Genomic DNA, 24,336 nt, shown 5'->3' with positions numbered 1-24,336 from the left:
AATAAATTTCTGCATGGTTACTTGGGTAATATTCTTGAAGACCTATTTTACCCTTTCAAATGTACTAGATGGAGGATTCTGGGACTTTTTTGTGTGGCAAATGGTTTCTTAAAGCAATGCAAACCTACTGTTGCTTTCTTTGGCCAAGCTGTGCTTGGACAAGTAGCTGTGTGGAAAGAACTGGCTTAAAATGAAGTCTGCTGTACAGTTTAATTCTGGGTGAAATGTGAAACAAATACAATTATTAAAAGAACCATGCACAGAATGCGTGTTATGGAATGTTTAAACATCTACTATAACAGGAACTTTTTCAGTTAGTTGGTCTTGTAAGTATATCAAAATACAATGTTTTGTCACACAGTCAATGAGGCCACAGTGTCTGTGAAAGTCAATTTACATCAAAAGCAGAGTGATTGTACTGCTGCAAAAAAGGACAACTTTGCCAGTGGAAGAACACAGGAAGAAGAATGTACAATGTTCTTGTAATACAAAGAGGAGGAGGAGGAAGAGTGAGGGAGGGAAAGAGAGAGAAAGCAAGAACAAACAACTGTAGATGAAGCAGATCATATTATGAATTGCATGATAGAGCTGGTTTTCTATGTTTTGTAATTAAGGAAAAAAAGGAGAAAAAGTCATTCTGATCAGTGGGCATTGTCATTTAAAGGAGGTGCTGGAAACTAAAGGCAAATGTTTTTTGTCCCCCACAGAGTGCATGAATGCTGAGTTATAGAATGATCCAGATATCTAGATGCAGCATATTTATGTGGAACTGTGAATATTATACACATTTCTTATTAACACAAGAAGTACGAAGCACATTAATGAAACCCCTGATTCTTAACTGCAGCTGTCTCTGCTGTCTTAAGTCAGTTATGTACCAACCGTGCAGTGTATATCTTTGCAGTGGGCAGTACTTTTAAGGCTGATAGCACCTGTTCTAGGATTTGGCCTCTTGACAGATTGTGGAGCCATGCCTAGTGACTCATTTGCTGAAGGCCTCTTAGTCACCTCATTAACTTCTCCTTACACTCAGCATTCAAGTACAGCTTGTAACAGCACAACATGCTTTTTGTTGGAGAAAATGAACCCAGAGGCTCGCTGTTTGCTTGCAACATTTTCCTGAAACAACAGAGTGCGCATAAACACTGACGATGCACAGCCTTGTCAAAGATGGCATGGCCGACAGGAGAAGGAGGGTGGCACTCTATTAATCAGGTGCAACCGCAATGTCAGCTGACAGAATATTTAGTCAAGCTGTCTCTTATTATATGCAGCATAATGGACAAAGCACATACTGTACAAAGCAAGTACAGATGCCACAGACCAATATTCAGTGTCATGCAATAAACTAAAACATTTATGCTAGCTTCTACTGTTCCAGAATGTTAAGTAGGAGGGAAGGAGACATGAGGCCCTTCCCAAAAGTATGTACTGTAGTCTGCAAACTCATAGCACATACTGTATGTAAGCCAGCAAAAGAAATCCATCTGAATCTGCTTACTGTTGTTATATATTTAAACAAGTTCATTAGAGAGCAAAATGATTTCCCATCTAAAAACTGCTCCACACAGCTATCCTAAAACACCCATTGTCTACCTGGTCTGACAATTGAAATAAGTTCAATGCATTAGGTGTTTAACTTCAGTTCAGATTTATTACACTAAAACTTATTAATAATGATTTCTGATGCTTTACAGCTGTAGGGGTATATCTGAGCCAGGTCATTCACAAGTTATATCACAGAAGTACAGTCCTTCTAGCCATGGTCCCCAGTGCTACTTAGTCAGTAATAGTTTCATTTGGAAAATATCCCTCCTTTATGAAGAAAAACCTACAGAATGTGTAATACAGGATCAAGAAACATATTAGTCATGTGGACAAAAAAGGTTCCACTGGGAAAATTATTTGCAAAACTTTCTTAAGTCATTCTTAATGTGTTAACATTAATACAAAAGTGAATTATAATTAGGGTTTACCTGAACAACTAGCACAATTTAAAAATTATCAGAATCTTCAGATTTATGTTTGCCATTGAACTGCAGGCAAAAAATGTGAACTATAACATTCCAATGAACACGTACATCTTATGTTACTGCATAACATGCAGTGGTTCATGCCAATGAAGGTATATAGCCTTCACTGTGAGTCTATGAATTAAAAGTTACCTTTCAATTTTATGTATAGGATTGTTGGCTGATTACCAAATGAAGTCTGGTTTAAAAATAGACAGTACCTGTTCAAGGACATCAAGATAATACAAAGTAGGCATGTAGAATTCTAAGTTTACAAGACAAGAAAATGTAAAGGAGGAAGAAAAATGATTTAATACTGTTCCATAAAGCCCATTCTGAGTTGCATGTATGTGCAGGCAACACACTGTTTTACTGTCAGGGGGCCTCAGTCCCCTCATGCCAAATGTCAGTTCAGTATCAGTGCCAGATGTTCCAGAACATCAGGCAGTGCTTGAGTCATGGCAGCCATTGTCTGTTCTGCAAGTCATAAGGACTGGAATGTGTTTTGCTTTCCATTAAAAAGAATCTTCCCACTGAAAGCAACAATGAGCAGATCACGCTGAGCTGCATCTGTGCCATCGTTTACCATAATGTACCACATACTCTCATCACTGGCAATGCTTATTTTGTCCATGGTCCAATGGTATTTTCTTAAAGGAATAAAAAACTGTGCTGTTAACCTTTGTCAAGCTGCAAGTGGTGATTAATCCTAGCAACTTCATATTTGCCCTCTTTCTGTTTCCCTCCAAACAATCACATAGAAGTGATATATGACATCCCAATGCTCCTCAGAAAAGTCTAGATATGCTGTCACCAGCAGGAGCACAATCTGCCAGTCAGTCTGGTTGTAAACTGCACATGTAGTTTTCCTTTAAAAAATAAAAAAAATAAATAAAAATAAATTAATAAATTCCACCTCTCTGTCCACCCACTGCAGATTTTTAACTCCCGTTACATCTGCCACCATTTTACAGTGATACTGAGCTAGCTGTACATCCCAAAGTGTCAGTAACATTTGTTTCTAGTGGCAATATTAACTCTCCAAACCCAATCTGCCAATAAAGAAAATTGTTTTTTACAAACTGCAAATATGTTTTTTAAATACCAATGAAAACATCATTAACCAACTCACTGCCATTTCCCACTCCCTCACCTAAACCCAGATATCTTTGCCATCACACTGCATGGTGCCAAATCACAAAGTATTTGTCATATTGTTTGTGGCACTGGTATGTATACACTTCCACAGTTTGAATTCCCTGAAAAGAGAATATTTGCTTCTTGTGAACTTTATGCAGATTTAATATAAAAAAATTCTCTCCACCCACAGCATTTTCCCATTTATAAACAGGCATCTTTAACACTTCTGACCCCTGCAGGAAGCCATTATACCAGGGTTAAACACCTGAAATAAACACTCATTGCTTTCTTGTTCGAAAATGATTTTTTTATCATCTTTCTCACCTCCATGTAAGCCTCAAACTGCTGACATCCAACTTCCATCCCCTGTACTTACCATGTGATAGATCTATATCTTTATCCATACTCTAGATATATTTTCAATCCTTGGAATCTGACCATGAACTGAAGGAAGCTGTTGTATTTTCATATTATTTTAAAGGACGTTCAGCAAATGACCATAAGCTGGCCACTTTATTAATAAAATCTTGGTTCACATTTTTACAATTTCATGTAGGAAGTACTACATCATAAATACCTTAGTACAGTTCATCCACAAAATAGGATATCACCGAATGTCTCTGTTCATAACAGCACTGGACAATCAAGTGCTGAACTTTGTAATATGTTACCTATAGATGAGCATCACTCCAAATGACTGACAGCTGCCAAAGCTATGCGTTCATTATAGTCTGATTCCTTTTAGTGAAGTCTTCTTGTTTACATCTGTGAAACATTTCCAGGATTAAGCACCTCGTATCTCAAGCTGATCTCCCTGATGTTGTTCATGTCTCACTTTCTTGTAGACTGTATTACTGCAGTGCCATTTACCTGGGACTACCTAACATAGAGCTGCATGGATTACAGATGATGGAGAACTCTTCTGCTAAGGTATGTACTGCTACATCATGCAGAGCTGTAGCTAAGTGCTATGGCACCATGTGCAGCTCCCTGATCTGGTGCACCCTCAAATCTAAGTTGAGGATTCCCCCCAAAAGTTATACTTTATAAACTGTAGTTATAAATTTGCTGTAAATATAAGTGGTTTGCTGCAGTCTAAATAGTATACAGAGAGTGCTGAAGTGGTTCATCCCTGGCTGGAAATGCAGTATTAGCATTCATTTCTGCACTAGCTTTGATCAGCATCTGGGATAGCTGCCCCTTCATCCATCCCTAATTATGCCTCTGAGGGTATGTTACCAGCATATTATGCATGTTCTGTGCAGCCTCCATTGACTTACTGTTTGTTACAGGATTATTTATTAGACTCTGGTGGTAATTTATTTGTCTGCTCATGACTGGGGTTCCTGCTACCTGAAGTAACCTGTTGTACCCTACTACTTTACATGATTTTTGTGCTCAACATCCAAGAGTCCTCTGGCAGTACCACAGGTCAGTATTGAGAGTTATGCTTATTTTTATATTTTTTCTATCACTTCCTCCATTTATGGAACTTATTACCACTATGTCTATAGGAGTGCCCGTCTTTGGGTAGCTTTTGAGAGGCTCTTACATCTTGTCTTTTTCATAAGGCTTTTGGTGATATGGGATGAATATAAATGAACATTAATCTAACATAATGTTACTTATTTTAACATCTTATATTTTTGTCTACTTTATGTTATTTCCAGTTTCTTATGTTATTGGTATTTTGTCTAAAAACACTTTAATAAACATGAAACTTGAACTTCAGCTGTGTCCACTAACAAAACTATTTAAGCAGAAAATACATAAACAGAAAAGGGAGGACATAAATATGTCATATAAATATATGCTGTACTTATATGCTATTAAGGCAGACTGTAACACTCTTTGCTGTTTGTATTATAAATGGAAAAATGTGCTCCAGTATAGAAAATGGATGCTTTTTAGTGGCATCTTCATTGGTCTAAAAGGACATTCAGATGTGTTATACATACTGGACTGCTACAGAAACTTTAAACCCTAGGCTTCAGCAGCAATGTATTAAAGCTGATAGCAAGCTACCTTGAAAACACATCATTTAATAGGCAAAACAGAAATCAAATCATCTTACCTTCACTATTTATACCCATATATCCACCATCAAACCAACACTATACGACTATGTAAGAAATCTCTTTGATTTTACTGCTGATAATTCTAATAGCACATTACTATCAGTGGAAAATCCTAAAACCCCTTCCCCTGGATGAAGCTGTCACGCACTTTAACCAAACGTTTAGCAACTCTAAATACATAAGCCCTCATTATGGGAAAAAATGCTTTAAATTTAATCCTGCACCATGATTATTACAACCTACTAAAACTAATAACATCTCTGCTACTCTGCAATTCTACCATACTCCAAGAAATATCACTAAAGCACAAGTTATCAGAGATAAGAAAAAACATTTTCAGAAATGCAATACAGCCATGTAAAATTTCCTCATAAATTCTTGCTAGGCTTACCTCAATTTCTTAAACCAGGCAGACCTTCGTAACCCAGTCATAATCCTAATGAACCTGACTATAATACTGCCAATGTTTTCAGCTCCCATTTTACCTCATCTGCCACCTCCCTTATCAATGTTAACTTAACAAATAGCTTGCCTCAGACCTCCAAGATGGCTGCACACTAATTAATAGCTTAACTTCATCTCCTCCTGGAGAATCAAAGTCATTTTTGCTGACAAATAGGTTAAGGAGGAAATACAAAAGTTTGTCTAATAAGAAGTGAGCCATTTTAACAAAAGGGAACCCTATTTCCAATTCTTCTGATAATAAAGCACATAGAGAGACTTTGTGAGTGAAACCCATTTGTTCCAAAGGAAAATGCATGCGAAGCAAAAAAAACACAGGTGTTGACTAGAAGAATTTGGAGGACCTTGAACTTGAACTGGAGTCTGGAGTTGGGAGATGGAGATGAACAGGAAGAAGACCAACAACACTGAACTTGAATAAATGTGAGACTATAAAGCAAGAATCACATTAGTGACGTATGGCTTTACAAGAAAAAGAGGCTGAGGAAAAACTGGATTTTTGTTGACTTTGTTAAACTTGTGGAGGGACTAAAAGACATATACCATACTTCAAGACATTAATTTTTGTTATTAGCAATATTTCTATGAAACATTTCATGATATAAATTGCATGTTATATAGTACAGCATTTTCAATCATTGTTGTATGTGATAAAAATACAAAAGTAAACAAATACTTTTTTCTTTTGTAGTTTTAAGAAATGGCATTACAATGTAAAATGAGAAGAAAGGCTGCACAAAATCATGCTTATGTTAATATGCTGTAATCTTGGGCTGTTAGGGTGTGGGGTGGGGTGTAAAAGTGCACTGGTTATAATATATATAGAGCTGAGATGTTTTCTCTTACTTTTGCATAGGTGAATGTCTGGATTAATGTACTTGGCTTCAGCTATAACAAGCTTCTTGCAGAAGCATGTAATGAAATTCTTTTCTTTTGCAAATAAGTATTCAGTGTGAGTTGAGAAGTCTGCAACTGAAGGCAACCATACATTGTGTTCTTATGTTTTCTTAGGGAAACTCTGACTACAGGTCTAGGCAATAAATCTTGAGCATTATGGGCATTGTTTGCTGAAAGAAATGTAAAAATAAAAGGTACAAGGGAAAGCAGCTTAGTAAAAATACAATTTTAAATTATTGGAGGTGAATAAGAGATATCAGTTTTCCTGCTGCCTTAATAATTCAGTGCATTTACTAGAACAGTGTATAATTTAGTTTTATTTAAAGATAGCCAGTGCACCTTTTTTTAAGGCTAAAAGTTAATGTTTCCTGAAAGTGTAGACACTGTTTTTCACATCTGGGAGGTGAATATTGACAAGGTAAGTAGGGACAGCAATTAGTGTAAGTAGGAGCAAAGGCTGTAACATGCACATTAGCACTGATAACTTTAATTTTAGGTTAAGCAATGCCTGAGGGTGTAGCTGTTGATTTGGTACAATTTTTCCTATCAGGAGGGTTAAACTTCATTGTTTGAAGATCTACATAGTTTTGTGTGTTTATTTTAAGTTAATAAATTATGGGGTGTTCTGCGGTTATGTTTTCTTTTGTTTGAGGGTTTTCATTAAAGCGAAAAATCTTGTAAAATGTGATATAAGTTCAAACGGAGATTACAAGAAACAACTGTATAAAGGATCAACTTGCCAAACATTAGTACATGCATGCAGCATGACAGTTGGATGCAGACATTTATAAAAGCTGTCATATATAATAGGTGGAAAAAACAACTTCTGATCATAATGGCTACACTATCCATATTATTTTGGAACATGAATGGCCTGGAAGGTATAGACAAAAAGGTAAGATTACTGAATTATATTAAGAAATACAGAGTTCAAATAGCAATACTACAGGAGATACATTTGAAATGAAGTGAACATGTGAATTTAATAAATAAAGGATTTCATGGTAGATATTCAGCAGAATATTAGGGACAAAGGAAAAGGGGAGTATTTATAGCTAGAGGAGCTTTTATAGAGATAGAAGAAAACAATAATAATGGTAGATTTGTGGTACAAAGGGGCTACTGACAAGAGAGGAGGATTACACTGGCATGAATTTATAGTCTACCTAAAACTTCTATTTAAGAGCTTACGAAAATTTTGGAAGGCATAATCAGCTTTCAGCAGGGAATATTACTTATAGGTGGGTACTTGCACTTGATTAGCAGCAGTGAGGAAGCATCTGAGGGACCTAGAAGGGAAAATATAAAAAAGAGGGTAGATTTCATAAGAAATTCATGAAAATATATGGTATGGAAGATGTGAATTCAATAGTAGAAATATGAAGAACATTTATATATTATTCCCCAAGGTACAATAATTGGGTAGACTACACAGAAATTATCTTTCACAGGAACATATGCATTTAATTGAAAGCTTTGACACACATTCGATAACTATTTCAGACAATGTGTCAATAACAACAAAGATAAAAATGCAGAGTAATGAAGAAAAATGAGGCACTGGCACTTCCCCAACTACCTGTTAAAAAAGGAGGAATTTAAGGAATGCGAGAGTTATTATGGAAAATAGAAATTTCTTCAAATGTTATAGCTAGTGAGTAGGATAAAATGAAAGTGGAGTTTAAAAATAACATAGAAATAAAAGAAAAACAGATATGGTTAAGAAGTAACATGAATTATTTAGAGGGGCTGACAAAGGTTAAAGTACTATAGACTAAGAGAAATCTGGTAGAACAAGAAAAGGCACAACTGCAGAGTGCTAAAGAGAAAATAAGGGAATATCTGAGAAATATCCATGGGTTTAGAAAGATTGCTATTAAGCAACTGTTTTTGATATTAACTCCAGAGCACGAAAACTTTTGGTACAATGACGCAGGCAACAGAAAGTAGAAGGGGTTGTTCCAAAATTAGGCAGCAAGAGATCCTGCAGAGGTATAAGAGATATTTTGGAAATTTTATGAAAATATGTATAAATATGTATCAAGCAGAAAAATATGAAAATCAAGGAAGAGCACAAATGGAAAGATTTATGGAAGACTTAAGTATGCCAGGGTTAGAGGTAGATGAGGCTCAACAATTAACAGATAAAATAGTAGGAGATGAGATAACAATGGAGATATATAATCAATCTGCATGAAAGTCTCCAGGAACAGATGCTATTCCTGTGGAAGTTTGGAAGCTAGGAGGGAAGAAAGTAATAGAGATCTGGAAGATTTTGTTTGACAGTATATTAAAAGGAGGGGGGAAGCATCAACATCCTGGGAGAAAGCTATGGTGACTATAATACCTTACAACAGTAAAGACCAATGAGACCCAGCTTCATATAGCCCCATTTCTATTTACACTATGATTATAAAGTGTTTATGTTTATAATAACTAAAAGAACAGCAATGGCAAAGGTGTTGCCAAAAACCGAAGATATAGATCAGCGTGGTTTTGTGGAGGGGAGGAAAACATTTGACAACATTAACAGAACATTCATGAACCAGAGGGAAGTAGAATGTAAGAAAATACTAATGTTGCTGGTGGATCTTGATGCAGAAAAAGCATTTGACAGAGTAAGCTAGGATTTTATGAGTAGGGCAATGGAAGCATTTGCATTCTCTGATACAACAATAAAGTTAATTCTTTTTATTTGACATTTTTGACTGGGTTAGTCCAAATGGGCAGCAGCCCTTTTTCAGCAGATGCTGAGGAGAAAAGCCCCAAGAAATACAAGTAACAAAAGTAATTACATGACAGAGTTATAACTAAAATTACAGTAATTACAATGTGTATGGGATATATGTTGAAACCACGTGCTAGAAAATGGTCATTAAATTGAAAACATAATATAGTACAAAGTTTCATACAATAGTAAGTAGAATGCAGAAAATATAGATGTTTGTAAAACAGAACGTAACAAATATATAAACATGATATTAATTAATTAGGAGGATATATGAGAGATCAACAGCAAAAATTAAAGTAGGAGGGTTCCTCTCTGATAAGTTGTGTCTGAATACAGGAACCAGGCAGGGGTGTCATCTTTTCCCTTTGCTATTGGTATTATATGTAGAGGATATCATTTGTAAGGCAGTCAAGAAACGTTGGCTTGATTTGCAGACTATATCATTTTAAACCTGGCAAAACCAGAAAACTCAGTGTTGTGGAATATTTTGAGACAGTTTCAATTCTTTTTGGGTATAAAATTAATGAAACTAAAACAAAGGCTGTAGTCTAAACTATGTAGCCACATGTGAATTGGTTCAACAATACCCATATTAATGGGGACACCATAAAAGAAAGTAATTATGGATTAAAAACTGTTGTGCTATGGCAGCTAAGGATATGTAGGAAAAGACTAAACAAAATATCTTCTTTTATTTTCAGCTGATTGAAAGAGTGCATTCTTTTGTGCAGAGAGAGAATTGCAGTTAGAGGGAAGTTGTATTCCAATCTGGGAGGAGTACATTTATGGCAATGGTTCGTCTAGCCTCAGTGGTCAACAAGTTGTATGTTTTTTATGAAACTTCAAGCTGAATTAATACCTTCTTGACTCGAGCTTGTGTATGATAGTGGAATGATCTACATGGACAAACTCAAAAACCTCCAGCTATTCTCTGTCTCATATCGTCTACTAAGAGGTGATCTCTGCTTGACTTACAAAGCCATGTCTGACCCAGCTCTGTTAGAACTGCTGCATCTAAAGAAATCCCAATCCCTCCACACCACATGCTCTAGAGACCTCAATCTCATTACTACAATCAACAGAACATGCTGGAGGGACAGGTTCATAACCCAGAGACTGTTGATGCTCTGGAATAGACTTCCCATACATGTCAAGCAGAGCACCTCACTGGCCCTCTTCAAGAGAAATCTTGGTGAATACATACATACATACATACATACATACATACATACATACATACAAATGTTTCAAGCATGGGCATTACTGCCCTTCTAGCTTGCTAATATACCAAAACACTTGTTCCCATAATAAGTATCCAGGCTGTTCTTAAAAATATCTAAACTTGTACTTGCTTTAATGTAATTTGGTAGTCTGTTCCAAGCATCAGCTACTCTGTCAGAGAACCAATTAGTACACTTCTCATTCCTATAGAATCTTCTACATAGGTTATCTGATGATTCTCTAGTACTTTTTGATAACCCCAAACATTCCCAGAAGTAGTTGTCCCTAAATGCCCTATATACCTGAATAAGATCTCCTCTTAAATATCTGTAAGAGACACTGTACAAGTTCAGATATTTTAGTATTTTATAATAACTTAAATTTTCACATCCATGGATGCCCTTGGTATATTTCCACTGTACTCTTTCCAGTTTATTCATGCTTGTTTTCTAATAGGGTTTCCATATTGTTATTCCACACTCAAGTTTGAATGGATGGGAAATAGAAAGTTCACCCCAGGAATCACTCCAGTGGATCTACTTGATAGAGACACTGGGAACTAATGTCAGGTGGCATGATGCCAGGGCACTTCTATGGGCTAGGTTTGTAAAGGCTCCAGGGCCATTAGCCTAGTACACACCTATGAACCTATGATAGGCCTCAGTTTAATATTACTTTTAGGTTCATGTATTGAGTATTAATAGCAATACCTGTCAAATTTACAAATTTTCACAGAATATCCAGATTTTTGCCTCATATTTTTGGTCTGTTTTTCATACAATTGTGGTTTTCTGGCAAATTAGTGCCAAGTCATTAAAGACCGAAGTTAGAAAATAATGACAAATGTTTGAGTTTCAGACTTCATACCCTTCAGAAACGTCATCTTAATGCAAAACCTGTTATTCTATCAACTTTCTAAGTTTGTAAGAGCAATATTAAAAAATTGTTCCTATTTTTTGGGCCTTTGTTCCACTTTTATTTATGGCTTTGCCCAGGTGTCCTGCTCTAAGAGGTTGAGAGGTTTGGAGGTGAAGGTCGTCTGTAATCCTGAATTTTGGGATATTACTTAGTTTTCTAAAGGTGGCAAATAGCTTTCTTATGTTTTTCTTGTGCACTGATGAACAACTTAATTTTACAAAGGCAATTCCATATAGCTTCAAAATCATTCTGATGTTCACTGTTCAGAATGACTAACCTTTTATTGGACCTGGTTAGGACAGTGTCATCTACATAAAGGCTAACTAATACATCCCATCTTAATAAACGCCCATGATACATAGGGACACAGTTGGATTGGATTGCATGGATAGGCTTATAAAGGCTCTGAACCTATGAATGTAATTCAAAAACTAAGAAACTGGAAGCTCTTGTTTATGGATATGGACAGCGAGATACAAGAATGAAGTGTTTTTAGTCCCTTCGGTTTTATATACAAGTCAGGCATATTTTTATCAAGCAGGGGAGAAGTTGTAGACAGTAATTAATAAAGAGTTGAATGATTTTATTTGGGAGGGGAAGGGAGCAAAGGTCAAATGGGATAAGTTGATCCTACCAATAGAAAAAGTTGGCTTAGCATTACCTGATTTAAAGGGATAAGTTAGATATATAAAGTTAAGGCTCATATGTATAACATAAGCAAAAAGGTATAATTTAAACTATATATATATATATATATATATATATATATATATATATATATATATATATATATATATTTAAGTTTTGGGTGTGTGTGGTGCTCTTCCCCAACATTGGGGGAAGGGGGTTCAGGGGTGGGTTTGCATGCTGCAAAAAAAGAATTTTAAAGGAGAAGAGTAATCTTCAAGATTTACTCTTTTCCTGTGTTTTTGGTCTTTTTTTTTTTTGGCTTGTTGGCTGGCACTCAATGTTATGGATGCTGACATTTCAGTAGTGACTCCTTCAATCTCTAGGTTCATAAATAGTCATCAAGCTTGCAGTCAAAGAGACAATCTAAGAGGTTATCATAACATCTCAAAAAAAAAAAAAACAGAGCATTGTCTGGTCAGGTAACCCACTCAAAGTCACACAGCAGGCAAATGAAAGCTGTGTGAAGCAAACTCTGAACTGCAAGAAACAGCTTGTCAACAGCTCATGGTTTCAATCCACTGCATTAACTGCCAGACTTCAAACTGTCCTCATCACTCATATTATGAATTTCCTTAAGATTGTTCATGTTCTATAAGAAATGTCACACAACATTTTCTCTGACATCTGGAGCTATTACCCACCCTTATTTAATTGAAGCTAAAGATACTTAATAAAAATATTGGTGCCCTATTAAAATGTTGGCCCCTTAATGTAGTGTGCAAATCTTGAAGAGTTTTCTTTTCTTTTAAACTTCTTTTTTGCAGGAGGCAAGCCCACTACACCCCCTGAACTTATACCAACTTGGCAATCACCATACTTCAGAGAAGAGGGAATATTTCAAGGTATGGCCCTATCAGACTTAGTATATATAAGTCCATTTTTTCCAGTCATTCAGTCTCCATGTTTCGGCAACCACACTAGCAGATCTCAACATTTCATAGAGTTACCGATTGAAGACATAGAATCATATTGTCATAGGAAGTTACTAGGCTAATGGCCCTAGAGCCTTTTAAGCCTAGATGTTCATGCCCCAATTTTCCCAATTATCAATGCCGATGGGCTAGAATGGCTTTGGTATATGCATGTGTCTTAAGTTATCTACAAACTGTCCCTGTTCATAAGGGCCACAGGCGACAACCAGGGGTGAATTTGTGATTTCCCATCCATTGGTCCAAATTGCATTTGAATCAGCTTAGGGAAGAGTTCTGTTTCACATAAATGGGAGTCTGTTCCAGAGAAGGGTAATTTCTGAGTCACATACTTGTCCCTCCAACATGCTTTGTGTATGTCACAGACAAGGTATAGAACCTTAGATCAGGTAATTCTAGTGTGGTTTCATTTGTGAATGTGTAGCAGATCTATCAGAGCTGAACTGGAGAATCCCTTGTAGGTTAGGCATTGACCACCCCTCAGTAGTCTGTAGGAGACTGAGTACAGAGACAGGGCTTTGAGGTGGTCTGCATAAGCCATATTAATTATACCCTGTATTTATTTAGTAAGAAACCTCTGTGTCTGCTCCAGTGGTTACATATGCCTGGTCAGGTACATGATAAAGGGTGCATTTTACTCAATTATTGGTCTAATGAGTGCTGAGTATAGTGGGAGTACTATCTTCTTAGATCTGGATGTCAAGCCTTTTCTTAAGTGGTGCTACACAGAAGGATTTTCTCAGTACCATGGACAAATGGTGATCAAAGTTTAGGTTACTGTCAATCTGAGTTCCCAAGACCCTTACCACTGTATCTACTCTTATCAGAGTGTTATCAATCCAAAAGCAACAAATCAGCTAGAAATCTATTCGAAAAACAATCACAGAAAAAAGTAAATGGTTAGCGCTTTCGTATAAATAAATGTTATACTTCATCAATCTGTGATTGTTTTTCGAATAAATTTTGCTGGCTCATCTTATGGTGGTTAGTTCCTGGATTTTTAGCTGATTCATTGCTTTCGGGTTGTTTTATTGTATATTCGTGTGGATTTTATTAGAGTGTTAGCAATGCTGTAATTTGCAGGCATGATCGCCTTTCCAAACGGTATAATTATACATTGTTGGCAGTAAGTTTTAGGGAATGGTTTTGGCACCAGTTATTTGTCTGTGTCAGACCCTTCTGGAGGATATCCATGCAATCATCAGCAAATTTGGTCAGCCAAAGTCCCTCTGCATTTGCTTGGCGGTCAAAGAAGTATATTCCAAAAAGGAGAGGTCCCGGTACAGAGCCCTGTGGGACATCACTAGTAACAGGGCTTTTGGTGGAGGTGGATTCTCCCACTCTTACTTAATGTGTCCTATCTGTTAGCCATTTGGCTGTTCATTGGGTAACAGGGATTTATATCTAAGTTTGTGAGTTTGTCCATAATACAGTTTGTCTATAATACCCAAGTGTGGTGTTGTGTGAAATGCATTTGCCAGGTTAAGTTAAGCAGTATGTTCCATGTTGTTCTTGTCCGAGGCTCTAGTGACATTCTTGAAGAAGTCCACCAAGTTTAGTAGGCATGACCTACCCTTGACAAAACCAAAGTGTCCAGTGTTTGAAGATTTCCTATGTCTTTGTTTATCAGGTCCATAATAATTCTTTCCATGGTCTTTCATATAAGACTAGTTAAACTTATGTGTCTGTAATTCCCTGGGTCTGTTGATGGCCTGCCTTTGTGTAGAGACATGACTGCTGCAATCCTGTATTTGCTAGGGATAAAGACTTTCTAGAGGCTGTGACTGAACAGAGATTCTAGAATGAAGAATGAAGAATGAAGAATGAAGGTCTAAACAGATTTAATAATAGTCTATGCAAACACAGTGGACTTGTGGACTGCTTCAATGACTTGCTTTTTGAATTTACTGATGGATATATATATATATATATTATGAAGGGGAGTATATTAGACAACTATTATATACAGCCATGGGGGCAACCTGCCCCCCATATGTAAATCTATCTAGTATTACTTGATTGGGAGGAGGAATTCTCCTGCATTCCCCCGGGATACAATAAAGGATAAAATACCCCATAGACCTCAGTTTGTTTATAAAATGGGGACTAATTTAAAAAGAATTATTGAAGTCAAATCTAGCGTAATTAGGAAATGTGGTGTAGGAAACTTCTGTAGGTACATATTCTGTAGGTACATACATCACTTGAAAAAACATCATCAGTAGTAAGGTGGAGATTGTGTCATGGCATTTTTTTTCATGGCCATTTTTATTTGGCTATGTTTGATATATTCATGCTTGATATTGATTATGTGGGGAATGTGGACCGCATTTGACATGAAAAAAACAAAATTTATGTCATGATGTAAACTAAAAAAATTAAAACCCAACAATGCAATTTTAGTATTATTTAGTAGTTAGCCCAGGGTGTACTTTGCCAAATCAAATTTGCTATATTAGTAGTAGGGTTAATCCTAGAGGGGGAATAAAAGAAAAAGTAAGTGAAAAGGAAAAAAAATGGCAGATGACTCACCACTGCTATTTCCCTGCCCTCATCCAATGAAGTGATCCCCACCAAACCATTAATAAAGTATAAACATATCTAGATAATTTCTGTATCCAGTTTTATTTTTTTTTTTTTTTTTTTTTTTTTTATTTTTTATTTTTATTTTTATTTTCATCGTTATGTATAATCATTCATTGTAGTTTGAATATGTATAGTATGTCTAGCTTATCAGTTTATACTAGTATAAATTATATTAAGTATTTAGTTTTTTTTATTATTATTTTTTTTATTTTTTATATATAATGTTTGTATATATGTAATATCTAATGATATTGATATCAATGAGACTGCAATGACTTTACCAAGTTTAATATTATTGGAATGCTGGTCATATGTTCATCATTCATTTATTTTTTTTTTTTTTTCATTTTTGTTTTATGTTTTATAATATGAAAAAGAAAAAAGAAGAAAAAATGATCATTTATTTTTTTTATTATTTTTTTTATTATTTTGTATAAATATGAAATTGAGAATTCAATGTAAATAATTGGTTTTGTTAAATGATTGAATGATTGATAGGCAGTTTTTATTTTATGTATATAGGTGATATATATATTATGTATCTGATGAAGTTTGAAGTCATTTGATGATTTATAAATAACCAACCCCGTTATGCGTTCCGTCCAAAAAAAAAGTAATTGTGCTTGAATCCTGTTTCCTTGGAATTATTGCTGCTTTTGGCTTTTGCTGCTTTTGGTTGTGAACAGAGATTCTAGTCAGCCCAACAGGTCATGTTTCAAGCTATTTAGGAGGCATCTTGGGATATTATCAGAACTCATTGATGCAGTGTTTTAACTCTGGAGAGTGCAGCGAGGACCTGTTCTTTAGTAATAGTTGTGGGAGACTGGAAGATATTATTTCTGAGGGGGATTGTCAGTGACAGGGGATGACATTAGAGCTTAATTTTAGGTTTAGGAGGTTCCATTTGCTATTAGTTCAGAATACTGTTTGTTCCCTTTAAAGTTATGTACATGACTGAAAAATGTCTTATGATTTTCCTTAGCCTGGGAGGCTATTTTTGCCACAAAGTTAGCTTTGGTGGACTTGATTAGTCTTCTGAGTTGCTTGTTTAAATGGATAGAAAATACTTTGTGGAGAGATGACATTAAAACATTTTTTTTGCTGAATTTATTGTTGGCTAATATTAGTTAAGATAGAAAGGTGTGCTTTGAGCATTCAGAAAGGGTTACTAAAAGATTGTTATATGAGTACCTTTAGCTTCACATAAATGCTAGTTGGTGGTGTCTGTTGATGTTGGAGAAAATGGCATGTAGCCAACATAATGCTCTTACATAATGGACCTTGTGCATACCACCCAGTGCCTCATCCTTCCTGCTAAGATCTGACCATAAAGCTGTCTTCTTCAAAATCAAAATCACCTCCATAATTCAGCAAAATCACAGCCCCTACTGAATGCCACATCAACAGCAACCCCCTAAGCACACAACCTGTGGTGAGAAACCTCGGTACACAGGTTGACAACAATCTCACATTCAGCCATCATGTAGTGGCAGTTGTCAGAAAAGCCTTTTACTTGGTTCATCTCATAAGTAAAGGGATTGCATCCAGAAAAAAGGAAGTTATTACCTCTCTGTTCTCCTCCCTCATTAGGCCAATAATTGAGGACAATGCCTCATTTGGTATGTACCTTTCCATACCCCTGCACCAACTGGAATGGCCACAGAAATACCTCAGTAAGAAAATCCATGGCCTCCAACACCTGTCCTATGTGGACAGGCATACATCACTATCACTCTACTCTGTATCATATAGATTGCTCAGAGGTGATCTGTGTTTTGCCTACAAGGCAATCTCAGACCCTGCTCTGCTAGAGATACTCCATATCTGTAAGTCTAACTCCTCATGCATTACCAGATCAAAAGGCCTAAATCTAATATGTGACATTAACAAAACCTGCTGGAGAGACAGATTTGTCTCCCAGAGGCTGTCCCATCTCTGGAATAGACTCCCCATACATGTCAAACAAAGTAAGTTGCTGACCCTCTTCAAGTAAAACAGGGGTTCCGCCTGTGTCCCTCATTGACAAGGGTGAGAGCTGCTGATTGAGGTTTCTTTTTTGGGGATAAACTCTTGGTTAGGTTTGTAAGGGTCCCAGGGCCATTAGCCTAGTAATCTCCTATGTTTCTATGATCCTATAATCCCAATAAAACCAGTAACAGGTAGGAACTATTCCAAGGCAAATTACCTTTTATTAAGTGATGGTTTGTCAAAATTCAGTGTCCCTCCAAACCCAGAGAGTGCAGCAGCTTATGATGAATTGCTGTCAGAAACTCTGTACAGCCATGTCACTGCCTGCATAGAGACTGTTGAATCTATCAGAAGTAAGCCCAGGACTAGCTCCAGAAGCAAAACAACCTGGCAGCATCCCTAATTAAACAGGAAATGCAACAAAAAACATTATGGCAAAATCAGGAAGGGCAATTCCCATAGAGATAGAATCTCTCTCTTCAAAGTAAATAGGCATCTAAGAGGACTAATTAGTTCAAGTAAAGCAAGATTAGAGGTTAAGATAGCCTCCCAGATGAAAGATAAGTATAAGGTCTTCTACAGCTCTGTCAAAAACCTTAAAGACAGCACACAGCCATGGCCTGAATTGGCGGTTAATGGTGCCACATTCACAGTGCCCTCTCTCTCCCCTCAACCGTCCCATTAAAAATTACTTCAACCATAATGTTTAACTATAGTCTCAAAACAGGGTTTGTGCCATACGAATGGAGGACTGTGACACTCATCCCCCTTCAAAAGGGAGGACTTTCAACAGATCCTGGCAATTACAGACCCATTAGTCTGGCTAGTCTTATTTGCAAAGCCATGGAAAGAATTATCATGGAGAGTATTAGCAAAGACATAGGAGACCACCAGACAATGGAGCCATCCCTGTATGGCTTTGTCAAAGGAAGGTCACGCTTACTGAATCTGGTGGTCATCTTTGAAAAGGTCACTAAGGCAATGGATGAGGAGAAAATGGTGCATACTGCTGCCTAGATCTGGCTAATGCATTTGATACAATATCCCACTTGGAGATTGTCAACAAACTTAGGTAAGTAGGTATAGGGTCATAGGTTCATGGATGTTTACTAGGCTAACTACAACAAGAGCCTTTTTAAACCTAGCCATGCATTCCAAATCTCTGACAAGTTCTGATACCCTTGATAAGTGTAAGCATGGATCTGGGAAATGAACAACTTATAGGTTACCTGTTTGCATTAGAGACATAGGTGCCAAACCAGGGATGAATTTCCGGTTTCCCATCCAATTGTCCAAGTTGAACTTGAATTGGGTTAGGGAGGAACTCTGCTTCACATGGATGGAGAGCCTGTTCCATAGATGGGGTAGTCTCTAGGATACATACCTATCTCGACAGCAGGTCCTATTTATATCACAGGCAAGATTAAGTTTTTAGAATGGGTAATTCTGGTACTATTTGTTTTATGGATATGCAGGATGTCCATCAGAGTGGGGTCTGACAATGCCCTGTATGCTGGGCATAGATCTCCCCTCAAAAGCCTGTAGGAGACAGAATACAGGATAGGGCCTTGAGGCGGTCTGCATAGGACATATTACTTACTAGGGAACTTCTGTAGACATTCCAGTTGTTGGATATGCTTGGTTAGGTACATACGAAAGAGGGCATTGTACTCAATAATAGGTCTGATGAATGCCAAATTCAGTGGAACAATGACTTCCTTGGAGTTAGATGCCATACCTTTGTTTATAAGTTGTGCAACATAGAATGATTTCCTCACCACTGTAGATACATGATGATCAAAGGCTAGATTACTATTTATTTGTGCCCCTAAGTCCCTGACTACTGGGTCAACTCTAAGGGGTGTGTTGTCAATATGATAGTTTTCATGGATGGATGACTTCCCAAAGGATACTATTATGCATTTCTTGGAATTTAGTTTTAGTCCATGGTTCTGCCACCAGTTGTTTGTCTGTGCCAGCCCCTCCTGGAGAACATTTGTGTCAGTGTGAGATTCAATGATAGCTCCTAATTTGCAATCATCTGCAAATTTAGTCAGCCAGAGACCACTGACATAGGCCTTGACTTCTGAAAACTAAATGCCAAAAAGGAATGATCCAAGGACTGATTCCTGAGGGACCCCACTTGTGACTGGCCTTTTTGTAGAGGTGGGCTCCCCAACTGGTAGTAGAGTAAGGCATTAATCCAATAAATGTATATCCCTCTTCTTTAAGTTAGTGCGACCTTTGAGGTAATGTATGTAGTGATCACAGGTATTGGAGTAGAAACCCCAGTTAAGGAGCGCACCCCCTGTACAGAAAATTTTTCTTGTGTAATTTTAATGAAACAACTATCCCACATTAGTCTACCTTATGCCCACAGCTTAGTCTATGGTAGACTGGGCATAGTATAATTATAGTTGGAAAGAGTAAGTGGATCTGTAGAGTAATATTCTCCATTAGGGACCAATAAAATAAATACCACCTTAATTCCAGAGGACCTATAGGGAAGCACTTTTTGTTGGAAGTTGTATTGATAAACGGAAGCCCATATTCCATCTGAGGAATTAGAATTCTTTTCCTAGTTACCTCACTAGATTCAGCCTCAGAAGTCTAGGTATTCTTGAGGAGGAGGTTAGCTAGACTTTAATGTTCACTTTGAGGTATCACTTAAGGTAGTTGTGGATGAACAGTTTGTCAAGCCAGATTCCAAGCTGTCTGACATAACAAAAAGTCTGTATGAGGATTTGAATAGCACTGTCCATTTTGCAGTCTACACTGCATTTATTTAGATAAGTTGTTAACCAGTGCCTGCCATACAAGTCAGCTTTCCAGCCTGGTAAGGTTCGTCTGCAAAAGTCCCTTCATGAGGATGGATGACAATGATTTCCAGGTGATGGCCATATCATTTACATACATATATATGTACTTACAGCTTACAAAAGACAGGAGTAACACAGTGAGTAAAAAGTAACATCAATAAAAAACAAAGGAGTAAGCCTTGATGCAATCCAGAGTCAGCATCCTCTTGGATAGAGAGGTGATTGCCAGTGCTGACAAAAAGGCAAACATATGGCTCAGATATCAGACACAGGGTAAAAAGAGCTCAGTGAGGTCAGTGAAGGCCACCCAATAAGCTTACAGTTGTCAATGTTCATGGGGAGCTAAACAGAGAGAAAAGAGGTAGGCAGTCTTTATTATGTTATGTCTACTTCTAATATCTTGTTGACTCCTGGATAAGATGCATTGCTCATTGATGGACTTTTGCAGTTGCTGAGTTACTACTACTACTTAATGTTGTGAACTGGGGATGGGAATATGGTGTTGTCTGAATATATGCTATATATGTTTTTTATTTATTTGATAACTGGATAAACTCACTTCATTTTTTGGGGGTAACCCAGGAATGCTTTCTGGTTAAGTGGGTTTTCTCAGAGACACAGTCAACAAGTGGAGAGTGTAGGAATCAAACCCAGGACTATAGGAAGAAATTAATTAGCAGCTCATAGCTTAGTCACATATAAAACATGGTTATATATCTATATTCAGGTAAACAAGTCACTAATAATTTGAACACCTATACTCTAATTTTGTGTACAAGGGGGAAAGTGGTACAAAGTAAATTATTGAAAGCCATATGCCATATTTAGCAAGTACCTGAGAATACAGAGACATTCTGTTACAGATTTCTGGGAACATAGTTGTGCCACTGACTTATGGAATATCTGAAGTAATAAAATGACTACATAGCCTAAAAACAGGGAAATGTGTTTTAAGATATCTGTATAAAACATTGTTACTGATATTACCTGAACTTTTTTAACTTACCCAGACCTACAGGTGCACAGACCTCTCCAGCAGTCCCCTACCCAGCTTACTTTAGCATTATCCCTTGACATTCTGTCTGTCTACCCATCATCAAAGCTATTTTCCCTCTGTTTTTTCTTTTGGTGTCCCTGCCAACTACTAGGCCCTACCTACTGCAAATGTGCCCATTTCCTCCTGTACTTACAGGACCATAGCCAAGCATGCAAAGAGGCTATTATTCAGGCAGTAATCATTAGGTTTTTTGTTTTCTGGCCTAATCACTCTCCTGGAAATTGATGTGCACATTTTCAGAAGCTGAGGCTTGATATGCACTTCCACCTTTCCCTATGACTGTGCGTGTTCCTGCACATATGCAAATGTGGTTTTGCAGTGCACATTTGTGGCCTGTACATTGCATGTTTTGCATCTCTGTTTACAGTAAGTTTCAACTCAGCAGGCAGCTGGACCACTTCTCTATCCCTGGATCAATATGCTGGTATTGGCCTGTCGCTCTCATCCTCCCTTATTGTTTCAGTACCCCCATCGACATTTGATTCTACGTCCTCGGGATTGTAGTTAGGGATATATCCCTCAATACCACAAGGCCGATATCTAGATATAGTCAAAGCTGAGTGTTAACTATACAAAACATACAGTACCATATCAGTACTGCATTGGCACCACATTCTGCTATGCTGTGCATCTTAATATTAGGGAGCTAGTAGGTAATGTTGCATTTAAATTGCTGTGAGATGTATTGTAATTTAAGTGTAATTGAAGTACAGCTCTAACTGTGTTGATGGATGGGATGACTTAAACTTAGAGACAATGTAGTGCTGGACAGGGGCTAGAGAATGGAGCTTTGCAGTTGCAGTGATATCCATTAAACAAATAAAAAAAATGATACATATTTTACAATCATGACCCTTTTATTCTATTACATCACAATCCTGATTTTTTTCTTTTTACAAAGGTATATTCTGCTATCCATTTTGTAACAACACACAAGTTGACATTTTTGTGATTAAATGTAGGCTGCTTTTGTCTAATTTGTTTTATTTTTATATTTTTGTGCATGTTTTAGTAACACTAAAAGCTATGGCCATGATATACTGGTGGTGCCCACACAAATGTTAAATAAACTGAATAGCTGTTGCGTAAGGATACATTAGTCAGCTCTGCCAAGCAAAGTACAGCACTTACTGCTATAAAAATATAAAAATCAATGGTGTTATTTCTTAATTACCTTATTCATAATAATAACACATCATGAATGTCAGCTAGAGGAATGGATTCACATTTGCACCCAAATAGTCATGTTGTTTTGAAGGAATATTCTCTATTCGGTGAAGGGATCTAAGCAAACAACATCCCCAATCAATAGTTCTAGTAAAGCGACCTTCATTATGTTTGCATTCTACATGTTCGCAGCCCTGCTGACGTATCTGAAGATTGGTGAGCACTCCAGCAATTGAAACGTACATGAAGCTGAAATGGACACTTCTGCACTTGCTTCTTCTTGATTGTGGGAAGTCAGTTTTTTTCTCTTGTCCTGGAATGTACAGTAAACAAACAGAGAAGGCCAATCTGATGAATTTGTTCTGTAAACAGTACTTGACAAACACTAAATGACATTTCCAGTAACCGATTTTGCTGGCACAAAACCTATGACTTGATCAGTAAGTGGGTTGTATTGTTTGATCAGTTATCTGGGCACACTGCTGAATTGTGATTTGAACATTTGGAGTACTTGTTTTACTAACGTATGTTAAACATGAGTTAGAGGAATGAAAAAGCATCATTGAGGCATTGCAAAGAGACCAAAATTAGCACAAAAACAAATAAATATATTGATATACAGTGTATATAGATCGACAGCTACATAGTCAAGGCATACATTTTGTTTCTACAATTCATTCTATAAGATCCTGACACTACTTAACTCACAAGTAACTTTTTAACAGAAAATATGTTTCTAGCCTTCAGTGACACACATTATATGCAAAATTAGATTTCCCCTTATGAGTTGCAGAACACACTGAAACCATATGGAGCACAAGAAATTAGCTTCAAACAGAAACCAGATATAAAATGTAAAGATGTCAGTCTATACCTGTCAACAGTTTTGCAAACATTTGATTCTACACTGATAGCAGAGTAGCAACGGCATTCCTAAGCTCTGGTTCAGGTATAGCTGAACCAACAACTGTATCTTTAGTAGTGAAAGTAAGATCCTCACTTGTTCAGGTAGGTTAAGGTGGTCAGAAGAGGTTGTCACATGGTACATTAGTACCTTCTAGTAGAACATTTTGGCTTACAATTGGGTACAAGAAATGCTTATTAAATCATCATAAACAGAGTGCTTTGACCTCACATACTTACAAGTGCTTTGCTCCATTGTATAGATCAAGAAAAAGTGCTATTGGAAAGGCACAATTTATTTACTTAGCACTTTCCACAGAGGTTGGAGCAGATGCTACTTCCTGCACAGGTCATGCAATAGGTAATTATCAACTGCAATAACAGATAGATGTTCAAAACAAGAGAGGGAAACTTTCCAGATCCTGGACCTAACTAACAGATTTCAGTAAAGCATAATATAAAGGCAAAGATAGAGAACAGCTAGTAAAAGACCAGGGAACTTTCAAACTCAGTCCCTGAGTCCTGCTACAACTTCTTCAAAATATTTGGAATGCATTGCAGCTGACCCAGACACTAAAATGCAATTTACAAAATACATGCCTTATGTATCACTGAATACCTTGAAAAAATGATAGGATAGGACATTTTTGGCACACTAATACTCCCCGTACTACAATGCTCATCAGACTGCCCATGACACTCTAACACTTCCCATACTACTGCACTCATCAGATTACCCATGAGATGCACTGACACCC

The 24,336-nt window shown here is 37.0% G+C and overlaps 1 protein-coding gene across 2 annotated transcripts in view; it reads right to left on the bottom strand.

Annotated features, from left to right (window-relative positions):
- LOC122795893 (potassium voltage-gated channel subfamily V member 2-like) overlaps positions 1 to 22,974 on the bottom strand; it is an 802,386-nt gene extending 779,412 nt beyond the window's left edge. For both annotated transcript variants that reach the window (XR_006363877.1, XR_006363878.1), the window contains exon 1: positions 22,683 to 22,974. The gene's annotated coding sequence lies outside the window, so the exon portion shown is untranslated. The remainder of the gene's footprint in view (positions 1 to 22,682) is intronic.
- Positions 22,975 to 24,336: the final 1,362 nt, after the last annotated feature.

Source organism: Protopterus annectens, chromosome 2.part2 (genome assembly GCF_019279795.1).
Source record: "Protopterus annectens isolate FY-2018-M chromosome 2.part2, PAN1.0, whole genome shotgun sequence".
NCBI lineage: Eukaryota > Metazoa > Chordata > Ceratodontiformes > Protopteridae > Protopterus > Protopterus annectens.
Note: the sequence above shows the minus strand (reverse complement) of the source record. Positions and strands in the feature narration are given on the sequence as shown.